General features: G+C 53.4%; 1 protein-coding gene across 12 annotated transcripts in view; it reads left to right on the top strand.

The window, feature by feature from the left end:
- ZNF423 (zinc finger protein 423) overlaps positions 1–20,278 on the top strand; it is a 367,433-nt gene that overhangs the window by 185,745 nt on the left and 161,410 nt on the right. The window contains exon 1 of one of the 12 annotated variants that reach the window (XM_035282137.3): positions 7,703–7,916. The exons of 9 other annotated variants lie outside the window; for them this stretch is intronic. The gene's annotated coding sequence lies outside the window, so the exon portion shown is untranslated. Of the gene's footprint in view, positions 1–7,702; positions 7,917–8,848; positions 9,016–19,936; positions 20,176–20,278 lie in introns of those variants that run through there. 2 more of the 12 variants (XM_008985840.5, XM_078357358.1) reach the window with 2 other exon arrangements.

Raw genomic sequence — 20,278 nt, 5'->3', positions numbered from 1 at the left:
TGGTGGTGCATGCCTGTACTCTCAGCTACTCAGGAGGCTGAGGCATGAGAATCTGTTGAACCCAGGAGGAGGAGGTTGCTAATGAGCCGAGATTGCACCAGTGCTCTCCAGCCTGGGCAACAGAGCAAGACTCCATCGAAAAAACATAGTGTGGGGCACCTCTTCCAGAATAAGTGCTCAGCAGACATTAGGTGGAGCCGTCAGCTGACCCATCACACAGAGTAGCATTGCTGGGATTTCTTCCTTTTCCTTTTTTCCTCTCAGTCTTGGCCATGCAGGGCCAGGTGGAGTGGTGGTGGGAGGGCTGGTTTGCTTGTTAAGTCATCCTCGCCATGCATGTATATGCACACATGCTCATCCCTGCCTTCCTCTTGGCCGGAGGTGGGACACCCTGTAGCGGGTGGACGCTTGCTCAGGATCTCACGGGAGCATCAAGGCAGGGCTTGGTCCTGGGTGGGCTGCAGGCCCCGGGGCCGGTGGTTTGTCTCTGTTTTGGATGTGGCTGCTGCTAGGCCTTGAGCTCCCTGCAAGGACAAGATCAGAAGGGACCCCCCTCACACCTCCTCCCTTATCCTCACCGCCTCTCCCAGGGGGCAGTCATCCTTGTGTTGGAGGTCACTGCCAGGTGCATGCTGACACCATTTCTTCTGTGCCCCCTGGGTGTCCAGGCACAGCTAATGAGGGAAGCTGGGCCTTCCTAGTCCCGGGAATCCTGTTGGCGCTTGAACACCTGAAGGGGCTGTGGCATGTGGAACTGCAGCTGCCTGCAAAGGAAGGCAATTAGGAGGGCCGCAGGTGGACCTCCCTTCTTTTTTGTATTTACTTTTACTTTCCCAATAAGACATCTCCGAGAGGCTTGTCCCCTGGCGTTGCTGGCCTGACTCCCTAAGGGAAGTAGCCTCTGCTGTAGGCTGCAGGCACAATTCCATTCCCATCACACCAGCTTTTAAAAGAGCCCGCACACTCAAAAAGCCTGCTTTAAACATCTCGCCTCAAGCCGGTGTTGTCAGCTAGCTGTACTTTATATCCGCATTTGGGCTGTAAAACCCAGCAATTAAGAAAATCCCTGCTTCAGATTAATTGTAGCCTACGTTGGCTGAGAATGAGGCAGCGTGCTGTTTTGCTTAGGTTTCACTGCTTATAGGATGGGGGGAGCTGCAGCATGTGGGGAAACTGAGGCACCAGCAGAGGAGTACCCTTGATGCAGATGGCACAGGGGTCAAAAGTGGGCAGGACTAGAATGCAGCCCCAACTCCTCCTCTGCCCATTCCTTGGCACCTGGGTGGCTGCTTGCATCTAGCTGAGCCTGCCTGCTGGCAGAGTTGGGCAGATGGGGGCAGGCACTGGTGACCTGTGAAGTGGGCAAACCCTTTCCTCCCATCCTTACAGGGCCATGGCCTCAAGGGGGTTTGACGCCTTGGGACCAACCTGCTGAGCTGGGACATGTGTGGTATAGTGTGCTTTCTTTGCAAGGAGCCATATTTTTTTCTGGCTTCCATCTGTGGGTGTCTGCACTGATCTCTTGCAGAGGCAGGTTGTCTGAGGGTTGGTGACTGGGAGAAGTCAACCAGTGGGTGACACCTGCTATGTGCTGGGTAATGTGCCAGGTGGCTGCATCCCAGAGAACCATGCTGTCTGCTTTCCCCTTCTGATGTCACCAAACACAACTGCCAGGCCACAGTGGCTCCCACCTGCACTCTGGGGCCCTGGCGGGAGGGTCCAGCCCTGGCATGAGCCTCCCTGACTTTGTCTTGCTGGCCTCTTTTCTTCGCCTGGTGATGGGGCCACTGCCCTGATGCAGGGGAATGGACAGATGGTGCTTGGCCTTGGCGTCTCCTCCCCTTCCTATCCTGGTTATCCTCAATAATCCTGCCTATGGCAATGGCCCGTGACAATTTACAAAGCATCTCCATAGCCATCCTTCCCCTCTGACTCTCACCACAGCTCTATGAAGTAAGTGGAGCCAAGGAGGGGAAACTGAGGCTGGAGGCTTGTGTAGGGCCATATGGCCCTGGAGTAGGGAAGCAGGAGCCATAGCCAGGGCTCAATTGACCAGCCCAGCTGGGCTCTGTGTGGGGTGAGCTGGATGGTGAGGGGTGATGTAGATGGTGAGGGGTCTATGTCACTGGTGAGGGGGAGATACCACCAACTCTTTTTTTCTAGTGGTTCTCTTCTGAGTCCTGATGATAAGAGAAGTTTGGGGCTTTTCAAGGGGTCTAACTCCTGCCTGCTGGGCCCAGATCCCATAAGGATGGGGCTTGCACCCCACTTGGCCTGGCCGTGTCCTCTGGGCTGCCCTGTCGGCTGTCTGCTGGGCTTAGCTCAAGAATAGCTGAGGAGTCTATGGCAGGGGACAGTCCTGCTGCATCTGAAAGAGGAGCGCCCCATATCCTACTCACTGGAGATGGTGGTCTGGGCCTCTAGGGGACACCATGTAGGAGATGAAATGGATATTTTTTTAAGACAGAGTTTCTTTATTGTTGCCCAGGCTGGAGTGCAATGGTGCGATCTCAGCTCACCGCAACCTCCACCTCCCGGGTTCAAGCGATTCTCCTGCCTCAGCCTCCCGAGTAGCTGGAACTACAGGCATGCGTCACCACACCTGGCTAATTTTGTATTTTTAGTAGAGACGGGAGTTCTCCATGTTGGTCAGGCTGGTCTTGAACTCCCGACCTCAGGTGATCTGCCTACCTCAGCCTCCCAAAGTGCTGGTGTGAGTCACAGGTGTGAACCACTGTGCCTGGCCGAGATGTATTTAAGACCATGCTGCACTCCCCTCTCCCCACTTCCTGTGCTTACTAAGGGTTACCACTGGGGACGGGGGACCAGACACTGAGCTAGAAACTTCCTTTCAGTCCTCAAGTAAGGAAGGAGACATGCATTGTCACCATCTTCATTTTATAGTTGAAGGTTGCAGTTCAGAGAGGGGAGGTCACTTGCCGAAGGTCACACAGCATGTAGATGACAGAGCCAAGATTCAGACACAAGCCCATGCACTTCACCTCCCTGCCCACCCCTCCTTCCTCCTGGGGCCTGGTGCTTGTTGGGTTGGGGCTGGGAGAGCCTGTAGGCTGTGGGTCTGCAGCATGAGTGGGTTAGTGGGAGCTATTTCCCCAAGTCCTGCTCCTTGTACAGAGGCTGCATCCGGTGGCTCTGACCCTCCTGCCACTTGCCCTTTATCTTGGCTGAACTCCAGGGGTACCAGGGGTCAGCTTGGGCCCTGCAAATCGAATGAAAAGCAGGATTCCTCAGCAGGACCAGGACAGCTACCACCAGCCCAGTGGGACCTTCTGGATGGAACCCGTGTCCAGGTTTTTTTTTGGAGCACTCCCTGGGGTCTCAACAATGCTGCTCACCTAATAGATCCCAGGAGGACCTGCCTGGGCAAGGGCAGGGCAAGCGGGGTAGGAGTCCCATCCCGGGAGGACTCAAGGTTTGCAGAGTCAGCCTCGGAGTTGTAGGAGCTTGAGCCTCCCATCCCTGCCATTTCTGACCCTCAGTTTCCAAGTCTGTCAAATGTTTTCCCATTTTACAGTAAGGGATCTGTGTACAGGTTCTTTCCCACATCCTGCTCAGCATGGGAGGGGGCGGGAGGTAGGGGCTTGAGGACTCGGTGAACTCCTGCGTGGAAAGGGCCACATGTGTGTGTCTAGGTTGGGCGGTCTGAGGCTCTTGTAGTTCCCAGAGCCGGCAGCCAACGTCAGGATCTCCTACTTGCTGGAGTCCTTCTAAGGAAAGTTTGCAGTTGGGAGAACAGGTTGCCTCGGGAAGGAAGGTGGATCGGGGCTGGGCGTTACTGTGCAGCTTGCAGCCACACAGGCCTGTTTGTGCTACCTCTGCCTGCCCTGGATCCGCACCTCCCTTGAGCCTCTGCTCCTCTTCTTCATGATTATTGTTTTTGAGACAGGGTTTCACTCTGTCACCCAGGCTGCAGTGCAGTGGCTCGGTCATAGCTCACTACAGCCTCGAATTCCTGGGCTCAGTGATCCTCCCTCTTTAGCCTCCCAAGTAACTGGGACTACAGGTGTGTGCCACCACGCCTGGCTAAATTATTTTTTAAGTTTTTTGTATAGATAGGGTCTTGCTATGCTGCCCAAGCTGGTCTTGAACTCCTGGGCTCAAGCGATCCTCCTGCCTCAGCATCTCAAAGTGCTGGGATTACAGGCATGGGCCGCTGTGTGCAGCCTGGGTTTCCTTGTCTGCGACATGGAGTTAACAATTGCTTTTACCCCAGGGTGTTGCTGTAAATACCAGTAGAGCAGGTCTTCAGAAAATAGTTCTGACTCTGGGTCAGAAGTTTTCTGAAGGCTTCCCTCCATCTCAGTTATTTCCTCTTTTTACCCTGTTTATTTTTATTTTTTGAGACGGAGTCTCATGCTGTTGCCCAGGCTGGAATCCTGTGGTATGATCCCGGCTCACTGCAACCTCCACCTCCTGGGTTCAAGCGATTCTCCTGCCTCAGCCTCCCGAGTAGCTGGGACTACAGGTGTGTGCCACCATGCCCGGCTAATTTTTTGTATTTTTAGTGGAGAGGAGGTTTCACCTTGTTAGCCAGGATGGTCTTAACTCCCTACCTCGTGATCCGCCCACCTCAGCCTCCCAAAGTACTGGGATTATGAGCCACCACGCCTGGCTTCTTTTATCCAGTTTTAAAATTCTCCCCTTCCTCACTCTAGGATGATGGTTGCGTAAGAAACTGAAAGTCGTCAAATGGCTAGCTCTTGTCTGGTTGCGCCCTGACCCACTGTCTGATGGTCTTCTCTCGGGCTCCATGCCACACCTTTCAGTTGCCAGAGTGGCAAACTCTGACCCAGTTTGTTCTGGGCTAGGCATTTTACTGGCATCTGATGAAATCAGCACAACTGCCCCTTGAGATAGGGACTGCTATTGTTTCTCCTTTTTTTTGGATGAGGAAGGGGAGGCTCAGAGTTAGTAAGTGGTGGAGTTGGGATTTCAGCTAGATCTGACTGACTGCAGGCTTATTTCCCTGTGGGCTGAGCACCTAAGGTGGCTCTGGGCCTAAAGGCAGAGCTGCAGGCTGGCCAGTTTAGAGGCCCTGGGAAGGGAAGTTGAGGTTGGCGTTGGTGACGGAGTCGGTGATGGCGCGGCCTCCTTCTTCCCCACTGGGTCATGGGCTTGTGCTTCCCCCTGGCATCGTGCTCTCCCACCTGCCCTTTTTTCTGTGACCCCAGCCCCCCTCCCTGGCCGTTTGCCCTAATAATGTAGCCCAGGTGGCACGTTGCATAGAGAAGCTACCCCAGGGAAATGAGTCCTTACTACCAGCCTGGGCCTCAGGTGTGCACCCAGTGTCCCTCCCTGGGGGTCTGGTGAGCCGGGGCTCCCCCACCTCCAGCTGTTAGGCAGGAGCTGGAGGAGCTGTGTGTATTGTGTGCACATGTACTTGTGTGTGTATGTAACTCTGGGTGGTTAATTGTGTATGCACGCATGTAACTGTGTAGATATAACCATGCATATGTAATGTGTTATACGTAATGTGTGTATAGAACTGTGTCTGTGTAACTTTATGCCTGTAGAATGGGCAACCGTGAATGTATGTAACTGTTGACATATAACTGTGTGTATGTAGCTGGTGTAATGTGATCGTGTGTGTAGAACTGTGTGTGTTTGTAACTGTGTGTGACTGTCACTGTCGTATGTAGGTGGCTGTGTGTTGTAGGTGTGTTTACTCCTCTGTTGAAGACAGGTGGGGAATGGGAAGGTATTAAAGGCGTGAGGCTTGAGAGAGTGGCCCCAGGAACGTGTGGTAGGGGCTAGAGTTACCTCCTCTGCTGGTTAAAACACTCTTTGTAGAACAGAGTTACACACATGTTTAGATAATTAGAACAAAAGCCAAAAGAACAATTCCGTTCAAAGGGACGAAGCTGGGAGGCGGGGGCCAGCCAGGATCTGGGGGGCCGCGTTCCGTCTCCCCAGCTCTCCCCGGCCTTTGCTGCGTTTTGATCGCACTATTTAGAAAATCCCTTTGTTGTAGGATAAACTGACATTGGCCTGCGCGTTTCTGCTGTGAAGTTTGCTGTGTTCTGGGGCCCACTCGGGACAGCCAGGCCATTAGGAGCTGATTAAATGAGCTAATTTTAATTTGTTCAGTGGTTACAGATGCAGAGACCTTTCCATGCCCTTTTCTCGAGGCTCTATTTATTTATTAATTTTCTTTTTTTCTGAAAAGAAAAAGACCTTCAGGTCTCCCTTCTGCCTTCCCATCCCCCCTTAAAAATAAACATATGAAGACATTTTAAACTAGAACTTCAGCTGAGAAAGAGAGGACTGGATGGCGGCTCTGTGGGATTGGTCTAAAGAGGTGCTGATGGGGGGCTCCCTGAGTCTGCGAGGGGGGTGGGGGCAGCACTGCCAGGGCTGGGCCACCCACTGTGGCTGAGAGCAAGGAGCAGAGGAGACCCAGTGCAGCCTGCCAGAGACCTCAGTCTCACTTCCAGGCCTTTGCTCGTGCTGGTCCTGCTGCTTGGAGCTAGTTTCTGCCCCTTGCTTCCATCAGTTGGCGAATTCTTCATCCTGCTGATCTCCATGGAGAGCCTGCTTTTTCCAGGAGGGCCCTGGCACCCTCACTACGTCCCTGTTCTCCCCCTAGCCCCACACACTTCTCCTAGAAAACACAGGGGGTCAAATATTATCCTTCTTCCTAGACTGTGAACCTCAGGCCAAGAGCTGCCAGTGTGGTTCATCCTCCTACCCTCACCACCTAAGTGCCTGCTGGGCTACAGGCACACCAGAGACATCCTGTGAATAACCAAATGCGTGAATGAAAGGATGTGTGGGTGACATCTGTATTTACTGAATGCCGCTACCCACCAAGCTTTTGATTGCGGGACCCTGGGGTCCCACAAATTCGGAAGTGCCAACCTCTGTGGGCCTCAATGCAGTGTTGAGAGTTGAATTTTCAAATATGGCGGGAGTGGGGACTTCAGACCTGCCAGGCCAGGCCGGTCCCCAGCCCCAGGCCCAGCTCTGCTGAGAACCTGACCGAGGCTTAGCGGAGGGAAGCCAAGGGAAGAAAATTGCACAGTTAGTTGGCTTTTTACAGCACTTAAACAGGCAAGCAGGCCTCGGGAGTACAATGTGCCCACAATGAGGGACGTTCAGAGTACATGGGAGCAGGGATCGTGGGGCTGCAGCCGGGGGCCACCCCTGATCTCGCTCAAGCTGCCTAGCCCCTCCTTGCTTATTCATTTTGACACCACCTTTCGCTCTGGTTGGGGCACCTTTTAGTGAGCATCGGGGTTTTCCCTGGAGCTGTGCCCTGGCTGTGGCCTGGCCAGTTTCTGAGGCCTGGTTTTCATTTGCTAAGAGCTGCTTCCCGCAGACAGCTCCCCACCCACCCCACCCAGGGGCCTCCCAGGGGCTCTCCCCCCACCCTATCCTGGCAGACAGGGGTGGTGTGCAAGAGAGAACCTTTGCTCTCTCTCTGTGGTCCTCCCTTTAACCCCAGCCTTAGCACCAGGCCCTGGCATGGTGCCGGCCCCAGGCCCTCCTCCATCTCTGTAGAATCCCAGAGCTGGCAGGGGGGCCCGAACTCCCCAGTCGACCCCCAGGGCCTGGATCCTTCAACTGGGTCAACATCTGGCCGTGTGGCCTGAGCCCTGGGCCTCCTCTGTCCTCTCCCTCCCCATCTGTGCCTTTTCCCAGCCCCTTTTCTTCCCCAAGGCCCTTCCTCTCCTGCTAGCTGGGTCCTCCGCCAAGCACCGCTGCGGGAGCAGCACACCCTCAGCCCATCCTTCTCTGCCGGCTCAGGCAGGCGGGTGGGGATGCATCCCGTGGCTGAGATCACCAGTGGGCCGGAGGGAAGCGCCTCTCCAGCCCTTGCCTGCTCTGCTGCTGGGTGCTGGGAACTCAGGCTCAGGTTTTGGCCCTCTGGGACGCCCTGGTGAGCAGGGGCAGAGGTAAGTGGAGGCATGGGGCAGTGGTGACGGGTGGCCAGACTGGAGGGGGGAAGAATGAATAAAACAGGCTGTTGTCTGCACCGGAACGCTGAGCCCCTTAGAGGCTCCCGGTGTGTTGGGGAGCAGAATGTTTGCTTACAGTGGAATGAAATCCAGAAGGAAGGAAATGTTGTTTCAGGAATGAGAGAGGAAAAGTGGGCGGCCAACTGCCAGCAGGCAGTGGTGGCCAGGGTATCAGACTTGGGTCGGGCCTGCTGCATGGGAGTGGGGAGGGCCCTGGGGCCCACTGTGACTCCTAGGTCTGGAGCCCCTCCCTTGTGTCTCTTCTGTCTTTCTTTCTGTGCCCCACCTGTTGACCTCCTGTCCCTTCTGTCTCCTGTGGAGAGGGCTGGCTTGCATCTGTGATGGTTTTTGCACCCAAGTGCTTGCCTGCTCGTCTCCTGCCCTCTCCCGCGCCCTCTCAAAGCTTCACGTCTGTCCCACTTCCTGCACCGCTGGCCGGGAGGGAGGCCACCGGAGTGCAGCTGCCGAGCCTGACTTTTCCACCTACAAAGCCATCCCATCCTGGGCACTGGTCTTCTCTCCAGTCACAGGGGTGACAGGGGGACGTTTAGACCAGCCTCGGAACTACTGAATGCCAAACTGTGATTCCTGATGGATTCTGTAGGAACTCGAGGGGCTGGGGAGCCTCCGTGGTGATCGGGTGTTTCTCGTGGCCAGCCACTTGTTCTCCTGGGGAAGAGGCTGGTGAGTTTCTTTCTGTTTATGTGGTAACCAGGCTACCGAGATGGCAAACTTAGGTTCTGCAATTACACAGCGTTTCAGAAGCAAATTGATAGGATAACGTGTTATTATTGGCTACTGGGTTAATAGCTATTTTGGCAAGAGTACCAATCCTGCGTGGTGTTGCTGGCGCGGGGTGTGAGAATGGCACGATGGGGTGGGGAGGAATGGTGGGTGCGCAATTGCACAGAACAGCAGACTCGGGAGGACTCTGGGGGCCTCCTCTGCCAGCTCCTGCTTGGAGAATGCTCAGTTCTGATTAGCTGTTGCCGAAACCAAGACCAGAGAGGTTGAGAGACCAGTGTCAGATCACACAGTGAGTTGATGCTGGGGTTGGATTTTGGATCCTTGTGGGGTTTTGGATGACAGCTTGGCCTGTGATCTTAGAAGGCAGGGCACATATCTTCATGCTGACCCCCATGTGGACAACTCAGAAAATGTGCCCAAGTTTGCATGCTCTGGCTTCAGGTTGCTCGAACCTGCTAGATCCCTGCCTGGGACTCTCTCTCTCTCTCTCCAGATCCTGCCTTGGTCTGCTGCCTTGCTTGCTTCTGGTGTCTGCTTAAGTGTTGCCTTGTCACCTGTCCAGAGTGGCACCCCACTCTCCACCCCTTTCCTGCCCTGCATTTCTTTATAGCAACACGTGACTCCCTACAGCAGGAAGATTTAGTCTCCTCTCTTTGCACTGTAAGCTCACTGAGGGCGAGGACTTTATTTCTTCCTACCCTATCCCCAGAGCCTCAAACAGGGCTGGCAGAGTAGGTACTTATTCATATTTATGGAAGGAATAAAGGAATGTAAATTGCAATGTCATTTTAAAAAATGGCCACCATATAGCAGGTGACTCACTGTCCTTCCTGTTGGAGGATGGTTGGTCAGGGGGTCCTGTTATTCCAGTCCCTGAGAGGAGGTCAGCAGGCCCTCCTTGGGGGCTCATCAGGAGATCATTTCTTCTTGCAGGCTAAAGAGTTCAGAAGGGAGTGGATTCCCCTTCACTGGAAGGGACCAAATCTCTTAGTAGACGAGATTTAAGGACTGGGTTGGGGGTGGACCGGAGCCCTTCAAGGGAACTGGCTTTCTTAATGACATGACATGGGCAGGAATGACATAAGGAGGTGGCAAATTGGGGATGCTTCGGGAAGGGTAACCTGGGAGTGGGGGTGGGGTTCACCAAGGGCAGGGGTCTCACAGAGAACCAGGGCTCTGCCCAGAGGTCTCCATGTTTGATGCCGCTGGTCTGGAAACCACATACAGTGGTTCATTGAGCATGTGCCATGTGCCAGGCGCTGGGCCAGCGTGCTTAACCTCTGGCATCTGATCACTCCTCTGCACAACTTGAGGAGGCAGAAAGGATTCTCTGTTTTTTTTCTCTTGGTGAAGATTAACGTATCCTAGTTTACACCACTGGTCAGTGGTGGAGTTGAGATTTGAACGGAGGCTCCCTGGCTCCAGAGCCTTCCTCGACATGATCTGGATGCCCCTTGAATGCAGCCTCTGTGGGGCAGGGCTTTGTTGGGTGTGCTCGCTGCCCCAATAATTGCAGCAGAGCCTGGCACAGAGGAGACACTCTATAAATATTTCAACAGTGCAGTGGCTGGCCGATCGAGTGAATGGATGCAAGGAGGTTCCCAAGATGAGCCGGAAGTGCTCACTTTTTACTGTTGGTCCACTGGGCAGGTAGAGGGAAGTCCAGGCTGGGAAGGAGGTGACACTGACCTGTGCTTGGCTGGCCTGACTTCCTCCTGAAAAAATTACCAGGGGGCTGCTTGGCTGTGAGTTCCTTATGGAGGGGTGCACTTGTTCACGGGTCCTGGGTAGGAAGTTAGGAAGTTTCTGGTGAGTTTTGGGGGTCCTCCAGGTGGGGAAGACACACATGCCTGATGTACATACATGCATACTCCCATACCGTTATTCTCCAGTGTGGTGTGTGAAGAAAGGCATCCACTTGAGGGGTTTTCCTAAAAAAATATGGAGACCCCCCACCCCAAATCCCACTGCTGAGTCTGTATCTTTTTTTTTTTGAAATGAAGCTTCACTCTGTTGCTCTGGCTGGAATTCAGTGGCATGATCTCGGCTCTCTGCAACCTCCACCTCCCAGGTTCAAGCAATTCTCCCGCCTCAGCCTTCCGAGTAGCTGGAATTACAGGCATCTACCACCATGCCCGGCTAATTTTTGTATTTTTATTAGAGATAGGGTTTCACCATGTTGGCCAGTCTGGTCTTGAACTCCTAACCTCAGGTGATTCATCCGCCTCAGCCTCCCAAAGTGTTGGGATTACAGGCGTGAGTCACCATGCCCGGCTTGAGTCTGTATCTTTAAAGGCATGGAATCTCAGCTTATTAGCTTATTAAATCTAGCCATTTGTTCAGCTCTGGTCTGAATATATAAGACCAGCCCCCTCCCCCTGCCCCCCAGTTCCATATCTCCTTTGTTTTAATGCCATTTTTCCAGGATTCAGGCTGAGGCTGCGTAGCTAAGCTGTTCCTTCTGCCACCTTCCATGCACCATGGTCCTCATACCCTTGCTCCTTCCCTGGCTCTAAGAGGCTCTTTCAAATAAAATCATAACAAATTCAGGCCCCACTGAAGGCTGGACTAATTGCATTCTGCTATAATGCGAGGGGACTTTGGGGACCTTGGTGATGCTGGACAGGTTCTGCTGGGGGCAGCCCCTCTGGACCCAGGCAGTCAGGAGATTGGTCAGGTCAGGCTCATTCACTCCCTGGCTTCCACTGGAGGCTCCGTCCCCAGCTCCTAGGCCCCACCTTACAGGGGCCTCTTGAGTGGCTCCTTGCTGCTTCTTTGTGATTAGGTCATTCATTCATTTTCTTATTTCTCATTCTGTATTCATGCATACCATAGTTTTCAAGTGCCTCCTTTAGACGAAGCCCTGGACTTAGATATTTCATCCGTTCATCCAACCATCCATTCATTTACTCATTTATTCATGCCACAGTTATCAAGAGTTTCCTGTAGGCCAGGACCTGAAAGATACCCTTTCATCCATCCATCCATTCATTCAGTCATCAAGCAGATAGTTATTGCCAGTCACCTTGTGGGGAATCCTGGGGACTCAGGAATCCACGGCTTATCAGAATTGTCTCCAGGCAGTTCTAAGCCGAGAGTACCTGCCAGGAAACCTTAATCACATTCTTGGATGAAGATGAAAAAGTGTAAGGGAAGCCCTTGAGAGGTGTAGTGCAGGTGGAAGAGGAGGAAGGAAGGTGCAGCTCCCTTTTGGCCCTGCACCCCACCCTGACGAGCAGCCTGACTAAAGCGTGCATTCATTGACTCATCCAGCAAATATTAAGGGCCTACTGTGTGTTGGGAGCTGGGAGGAGCTGGAGACCAGCTGGGGACAGTGGAGCTACGTGTGGCAGACTGTATGCCCAGCACCACCCTTGGCAGTGCCCTTGGTTTGAGCTGGGCTGGGGGTAGCATCTCCCCTTCCCAGACCCCCCTAGGTAAGGGAATACCAGTGCCTGCAGCGGTGGGCATGTGAAGCCCCCTGTGGGCTATGTGCAGGATCCAGGGTGACCAATTGCTCTTCATCAGCGTCTCTCTCCCCTGCATTACATCTGTCTAGCCCGCCTCCTCTTGAGGATATGTGTGTCAGGGGTGTGGTTCCCATAAACCCCATGTCTCAGCGTTTCGTGCAGCTGATGAGTCAGGCAGCCAGATCCACCTGCGACAGAGTGGGACTCTATTTCAAATAAAAAAAAAACCCAGGTCAAGCATGGCGGCTCACGCCTATAATCCCAGCACTTTGGGAGGCCGAGGCAGGTGGATCACCTGAGGTCAGAAGTTTGAAAGCAGCCTGGCCAACATGGTGAAACCCTGTCTTTACTAAAAATACAAAAAGAAGTTGGGGGAGGTGCTGACGCCTGTGGTCCCAGTTACTCAGGAGGCTGAGGCAACAGAATCGCTCGAACCTAGGAGGCGGAGGTTGCAGTGAGCTGAGATCGTGCCACTGTACTCCATCCTGGGCAACAGGGAGAGACTCTGTCTCACAAAACAAAACAAAACAAAACAAAATGAAAACAAACAAACAAAAACACAACCCCCTCAAAACAAGTAAAACATCAAAGACTAATATGAGTAAGTCAGTAAATGACTGATCTTAAGAAAGCCCGGCACATGGGAAGTGTCCGGTGAGTGTGGCGGATTTGGAGGTCTGCTCGTGAGTGTGGGCACACAATGAAGCACACAGATGAGGGTCTGGTTCCAGTGGGAGGAGGTGGTGGCCACTCAGGCTGAGCAAGCAGGGGCAGGCAGGTGGGGGCAGGGGTGGGGGTTCCTAGGAAAGGGTAGATGATGATGGGAAAAGGCGGGGGCCCCCATGCTCCAGCCTTGATGCCTGGGACTTCAGCAGCCTTGCCCCACACTTGGGAATCCAGTTAGGGGAATGCCCTGGCATAGCTGCCTCTAGGGATCTGACATGCTGGCCAAGCAAACTGGAGCTCCTCCTCCTCCCTGTGGTCCGGGGCCAGGTGGCCGCCTCTCCGAGGCTGCCGCCATATCCCAGAGCCTTGCCCAGGCCTGATGAGTTGCTTTCATCTCCTGATTGCCATGGGCAGGGCTGGGGCAGCCTTCTGTCCTGAGGCTCGACAGCCCAGCCACAAAAAGTCCACGATGACAATTATTCTACGGGCAGAAACATGAAAATCCGGGGAAACTTGGAATTTTCTCTGCTGTGTGGTAGATTTGGATGAGTTTAGGGGTGAGCGGGCCTGCAAAGGGGCCATGTGGCTGGCCCAGCACATCCTCGAAAACCGCTGGCTTTTCTCTTCCTGGCCCTCCTCAGGCCCTGGGCTCCCCTCGGGGCCCAGCCCACCTCTTCTCTGCTGCCTGCCTCAGGCCAGGCACTGTGCTGGGGACACAGCAGCTATGAAGACAGGCCCCTGCCCCTGCAGCACCAGTCGAGAAGGGGAGAAGGACAGACCGAAAGCTGCAGTCATGGGCCAGGGCAGCGGGGCCGGGGCAGCAGGGCTGGGGCAGTGGGGCTGGGGAGTCGGGGCCAGGGTCACATTTAGGGCTGCCCAGCCCAGTTTCCAGTGGTTCATGCATGTTAACCCAATTACATCTTTATAATGAGTGTTACAAAAACATCATACTCATGATTTCATCAATATTATGATTTAGGATTACACTTGGGCACCTAGCATTGTCCATTGTCAGTCCTGAGGCCATTGAAGGGACCAGATTGGGTAATAGTATAGGCCACAGACCCTGACGGTGTTCTCTCAGTGACTTGAGCATGACAATTCCTGGCAGGTGCAGAGACCTGGCTGTGGCAGGGACTGTGCAGGCTGGAGGATGTGGCTTCCGAGTCTGGTGCCACCATCTGTGGCAGCTGCACCTTAGGCAGTGTCGCAGGGAGGCCCCCTGAACACAGAGCCTGAGGTAAGGGCTTAGTACAGTGTATGTGGCCAGGAGGCGCTCCCAGGAAGCAGGATGGAGGAGACAGGGACACGGAAAGGCCGACTTTGGGGGGTGCACTGTTGGGGCTGCTGCTGTAGACCGCTGGGCTTGAATCGGCCAAAACCTTTATGCCTCTGCAGGATGCTCCAGGAATGGTCTTCATAGGAGCCAACTGGCTCCAGGCCCTTTTGGTGAAGGTTGCCTGGGGAGGCATCACCTCCCCGGCCTTTGGGGTCAACCTTGAGAGGCAGACACCTGGAGGCGGGGCCTCAGGCCCTTTTGCTCAGACTGTCATTGCAGCTACTGAACTCCCAGCATGCCACTGGCAGCAGTGCATGCACCAGGTCCCTGAGTCCCTTGTCCCTCAGCATTCCCTTCCATAAAATGGGACCAAGCTCATGACCATCTCCTGGAGGGCACCTGGCACATGACCAGAGACAGGGAGTGTTTTTGAGGAGTTTCTCCATCCTCCAGATGCTTGGCTCAGGACCCTGAGGCTGCGCCCTGGATGGGATTTGGCTGAGAAGCAGGGGATCTGGGATTTGAGGTCAGGCATTGTGTGTACCTTGTCTGTGGAAGGCTCCAGCCAAAGGAGCGTGTCACCTGGAGAGGTGTCTGGGCTGAGAATATGGACCCAATCCAGACATCCTACCAGGCTGGGTTCCACTGGAGGCCACCTCCTTGGGAGAAAGCTTGTGCACCTGAGTGAGTATCACGCCCTCTTTCCCTGGGACATGGTGGTTCACAGACTTGCATCCTGTGGTGGCTAAGAGCACAGCCTCTAAGGTCAAGGGACCCATGTTCAAAGCTCAGCTTGGCCATTTCCACTGTAAGGCCCTGAGCGTGCCAATTAACCTTTATAAGACTCAGTTTTCTCATCTCTAAAATGGGACTGGAAATAAGAATGCATCGGATTGTTGTGAGTGTTAAAATGAGACATCTCTTTGAACATCTGTCTTGGAGAAAAAAATAAAATGAGACAACATGTGGCATGGATCAAACACCCAAGATTTATGTGGCACTTAATACATGTCATTGATTAGACCTATATGTACATGTGCAATGTATAATACAAAATATAATCTATTAATCGTTCTTCAGTGCCACCAGTTGGTGTAATCTCAGAATTCTAGCTTGGAGGCATCATGGGGTTTTCTCCAATTCTGGCTTTTGGAAAAATTATAAGATGGACTTGGTCATCCATTTCCTCACTTGCCCATTTTTTTTTTTTTTTTTGGAGACAGAGTCTTGCTCTGTTGCCCAGGCTAGAGTGCGTGCAGTGGTGCGATCTCAGCTCACCGCAACCTCTGCCTCTCGGGTTCAGTTCTTCTGCCTCAGCCTCCCGAGTAGCTGGGATTACAGCCGTGCACCACCATGCCCAGCTAATTTTTGTATTTTTAGTAGAGATGGGGTTTCACCGTGTTGGCTAGGCTGGTCTCAAACTGCTGACCTCAGGAGTTCCACCTGCTTTGGCTTCCCAAAGTGCTGGGATTACAGCGCAACTGGCCTCTGCTTGCCCGTTCTTTATTTTCATTGAGCGCTTCTTCTGTCTGCATCTCCGGTAAGAAAGTTGCATAAACCAGCTGCATTTTATAGATGAGTTGAGGAGATTCCAGGGGTGAAATGTCTCTCCTAAGGCCATGCAGATGGCCTGCTGGGGTCTGGAAGCAGTCCTGGAACCAAGGTGCTGGCCCGGTACTGGTCCGGTGCTGGCCTGTCTTGGGGTGAGGGCCCCGGGCTGGTCCCGAGGGCTATGCTGCGTTTGGCCTGGGGCCAGCGAGGCCTGGAGGGGAGGGAGGGAGGCTGCTCCTGTGCCAACGAGCTTTTGTTCTCCCCAGGCCTCCCTTGGGAAGCGCCGAGCTGCAGAGCCCTCCTGAACCTGGTTCAGGCCCTGACCAGATGCCCTGCTCTTCACCCTCTCCCGGCACCTGCTGTGAGATCAGAGAACTTGGCAGTGGTCTCTGGGGATTGGCGCAAGGGGCAAGGGGCAAGGCCTGCGGTGGAGGGCTGCTGAGGTGGGGCCTGGTGTGGCAGGATTCTTAGGACAGGTGATCCCCAGCTGCAGCTCCCTCGTTCATATCTGGGAGCTTCTTACATGTCTGCTCCCAAAAGGAGCCGAGGCTGGGCTCACCATGACACCCTGACATCACTTCCCCTCATTCCCTCAGGCCCTGGGGACCTCGCCTCCTGGGGTGCAGGCATGGGGCTGTCATGGGTGAGGGTGGGCTGCACCATGGTGAGGAAAGATTGTGCCATGACCAGCAGCCCAGCCTGCAGGGCCTTGGAATACCACCAGATATGGGCATTATAGGGGAGAGAGTGGGTGGGAGTTCGGTTATTCACATTCACCTCATCAGGTTCGACGTAGTTTGCTTTCAGAAGGATTTGCATTGTAGGTGGAATGGAGGCCTGGAAGTCAGAAGACCTTTGACTCAGGTCCCTAGGTAGCCGGGGTGGGGGTGGGAGGAGGGAGGGAGGTGGGACAGATGCTTGGAGAGTTGGAGATTTGCCCTGGACCTAGTGAACAAAAAAATCCCACTGGGGTTACCTCCTGCACCAACTTAGCATTCGGGGCTTCAGTTGTATGTGCTCTGCTGGGTAAAGGCCGTGTGGGTGTGTGGAAGAGAAGTAATTCCGCCGTGTAGGTTCCGGGTGAAGTGGCTGGGAGACGGATGCTGCCCTGGGGCCGTCCATCTTCCACGCCCCTCCTGTGGGAGCAGACGCTTGTTCAGCATGTTGACATCCATGGTGTGTATTTGGGAGCATCGTGGCTCTTTCACACAGAGGACATGGCCATTTATTCCAGATTTGGAGGAAAAGCCAGCTGGGTTGGACTCACTGAAGATGGTGTACCCATCTCCCTCAGTGCCCCAGCAGGAGTCCTCGGCGGGAAGTGGATAATTCTGCTGTCCAGCATGACTCGAGTGTTCAGCCCCCACGTGGAAGGGGACCCCACGCTGACTGTGCAGGGTTTTCTCCTGCAGGGGCACCTGATCTTGGCTGTTGAGAGCCCTGAGTCACTGGGGTCACTGATTACTGTTATCATTGAAATGGGTTCTGCTTATAGGCTAGTGATCGTTTAACTCTTAGTCAGTCGTAGACCTGAAGTTATGGGAGGTCCAGAAAGAGCCCTGGGCTGGGGAGGCTAGATCCCACTTTCTCATGAGCTAGGTTTTCAGATAGTGTTGGTGGTCACTGGGGCCTGTGGAATGGAGTTCTTGGCTTCTTTCCTCGGTCTTCAAGCTCTTGATGGGCTCTCACTGCTCCTTCTGAGCTGCTTCTCCTACTGATACCCAAGCTTCAGCCACGGCTCCTGCGTTACTTCTCCCGGGAGGCCTTCTCCCTTCTGTCTCTCTCCAGGGGTCCCAGGCTTTGGTCATTTGCATATCTTTGCTGTGATTCTTTCGACATTTGAGTATCACTGATGCTGTGATTCCCCTAGTATTTTTCTTTGCTGGTTCTCTGTATGGTTAAATCAATTCATTTACTTCATTCTGCCAATGGAAAACCAGGATCTTTTACTGTAAGATGACAGTGATCTTAAAAGTAAATAAAACAGAACTGAAGAAAATTCCGTGCTTACGCTCTTCCAGCCAGGAGCTGCTGTGTTCTGGAAATGCTAAGCATGGGGTCTGCCCTCTCTTTTGCTGAAATGCTGCGCAGGAGTTAGAGACAGACCCAAACAGAGCTTTTCTCCCTGGCCTAATCTAAAGGCTGACAGTAGAATGGAAGCGGAACTAACTTTCTAATTTGTGCCTCAGGGTTATTTCAGAACGTATTGGCTGCTCCCTAAAATGATCATGGGTCCTACCAAAGGGAGGTAGCCCACGTTTGGAAGAACACAGGTCAGCGGAGCTTCTACTCCTTCAAAGCCTGATTTGAGTGCCTGTGTCTCCCACAATGGCACCTCATCTGTGCTTTTCCGTTCCCAGCCCTCCTGGGCTTGGAGCTTCTGGCACCCAGTGGCCTTGGCTACAGCCCTGCAGGGACAGCATGAGCTCTTTTCTGTTCCCCTGCCTGGGGCCTGTGCCCTGCACCCCTGGGGACATACTGGACTGCTGTCTTCTGCAGGCCCAGATCAACACCAGGAAAAAAGGAAATGAGGACCTACTCTTAGCCATGCAGGAGACCACCCCTCCCACCACCACCTGTGAAATGTTTGGGAGGTAGGCAGAGCTGGGCCACAAGTAATGGGTTGGGTTTGGGTGCCCAGTGATCGCGGTGGCCTGAATGAAGGTTCAGGGGCTGGAGCGGGTGAGGCATGCTCAGTGTACCTTTTTGATGACAATGGTGGTCTTGATGGATTCTGGAGAACAATGGAGTCATTCCAGGCTCCTTCTACTTAATTGCTGTGGAAGTCAGGCCCTTGCCCTCTCTGTGTCTCGGATGTCTGATCTGTAAAATGGGGGTAATGGTGGTGGTGGCCACCGCATAGGATGGAGGTGAGGGTTTAACAAAATGGAGCTTATGAAGAGCTTGGCACTATGGCCACAGAAAGGGCTCTGCAGAGGCTACCAGTCTGAAGTTCAAAAAGTGGCACTATGACCGTGCTCCAGACCCAGGAGACACAGGTGCCCCAGGTGCAGGAGACAGTGGGACACCCCAACTACTCAAATATAAACAGGCAGTGCCTTAAAGTCAGGGAGGATGACAGAGGCAGTCAGGGAAGGCTTCCCGGAGGCAGTGTCTTGAAGGATGGGCATGTGTTAGCCAGGACAGAGCAGGTTTGGCATAAGCCTCCAAAAGTGTAGCCCATCTCTCTCCCTGCAGAGGAGAAAGAGGACCTGCTTCCCTCCAAGGCATCAATCATATGGGGATGCAGCTCTGGACCCCACCTGCTCCTTTCCCTAGAGGTGGCAAAGGGGATGCCTGAACGCTTCTCAGAGACTCCTGAGCACGTTTAGACCTTAGCTCTAACTTCTGCAGCTAAAATGTGTGGATGGGAAAAATGCTATCCAAACAAGCCTAATCCCAATCAAAGGATTATTTTCTTATAGAAAAGCTTCACCTATACTTAATAGTTTTAAATTGTTCCGGGTACCAATTAGACTTTTAATTTTGCTGTTCCCTCCGGCGGCTGGAGGATGTGTGTGGTTTGCGTTTAATCAGAGTTGAATTCTTTTTTTTTTGGTGGTTTTGTGGGAGGGATGGAGATGAGGAGCCCGTTCAGGGTTTCCTTCTGGTCCTCCCAGGACTCATGTAGGGGTAGAGGCTCTGGGCAGCTCTGAGTTCGGGGTTCTCTGTCAGGGCAGCAGGATACGTCTCCAGAGTGGGGAGCTCAAGTCCTCTCCCACCCTTCTGAGGTTTCGCCGCCGCAGCCCTGCCGGAAGAATCCAATGCCGCGTTAAATATATGGATTATCCAAAAATTTCTGCAGCAATAGGGTGAGTTATTATTGATTCACAGAGCACGACAAAACATCACTGCATGAATTAGCAAACAGCTGTTTCTAATTTGAGTTTAGAACGGTACACAGAGGAACTTGTTTCTCTGTTCACTCCTTTCATTTATAATGAATTTTAATCACCGCTACAGGTGAGAAAAATGTAGAAACAAGCTTGTATCTTGTGGAAGAAACAAAGGAGAGACAGATGCTAACAGATTTCCAGTCTGTGATAAAAGGGATGTTTTGGTACACTTTACATGTAATTAGAGCGCAGCTGTTTCCAGTCCCAGGTCCACGAACACGGCCGAATGTGGGCTCTGCCGATCTCCAAAGGGAGTCAAGAAAAACAGTGATTCAACCCCGAAAGCATTTTGCTTTCTCTCGAGTGGAGCCGAGCGCCCTTTGCGCAGGCCCTTGGCGGTGCTGCTTCGAGAAGCTCACGGCGATGACTTCACAAGGCGCCAACTCCTTGTGCAGAGGCGAACAGGCGATGTCAGGGTGCACAGGAGGCCATGCCAGGAGGCTGGCAGGAGAAACTTCTAGAGCCCCTGAGCTCCTAGCGCCCTTGGGGAGTCCCTCATAGGGGCAGACTTGGGGCGCTCTTTCCTTCTGGCAGGACTTGATCACTACGTTTCCTCTTTAGCAAGTTTGATCACAACCAGCTCTCGGGTGAGTTGACGAGCACTGGCTTCCCCCCTCCCTTTCCTAGTCTGTTTAATTTCTGCAATAAAACTCGAGCTCAATTGCATTTTCAATATCAGTGCTAAGTAAA

Source organism: Callithrix jacchus, chromosome 20 (genome assembly GCF_049354715.1).
Source record: "Callithrix jacchus isolate 240 chromosome 20, calJac240_pri, whole genome shotgun sequence".
In the NCBI taxonomy this organism is placed as follows: Eukaryota; Metazoa; Chordata; class Mammalia; order Primates; family Cebidae; genus Callithrix; species Callithrix jacchus.
The sequence above is the reverse complement of the archived record's forward strand: the minus strand, read 5'-3'. Positions and strand labels throughout refer to the sequence as shown.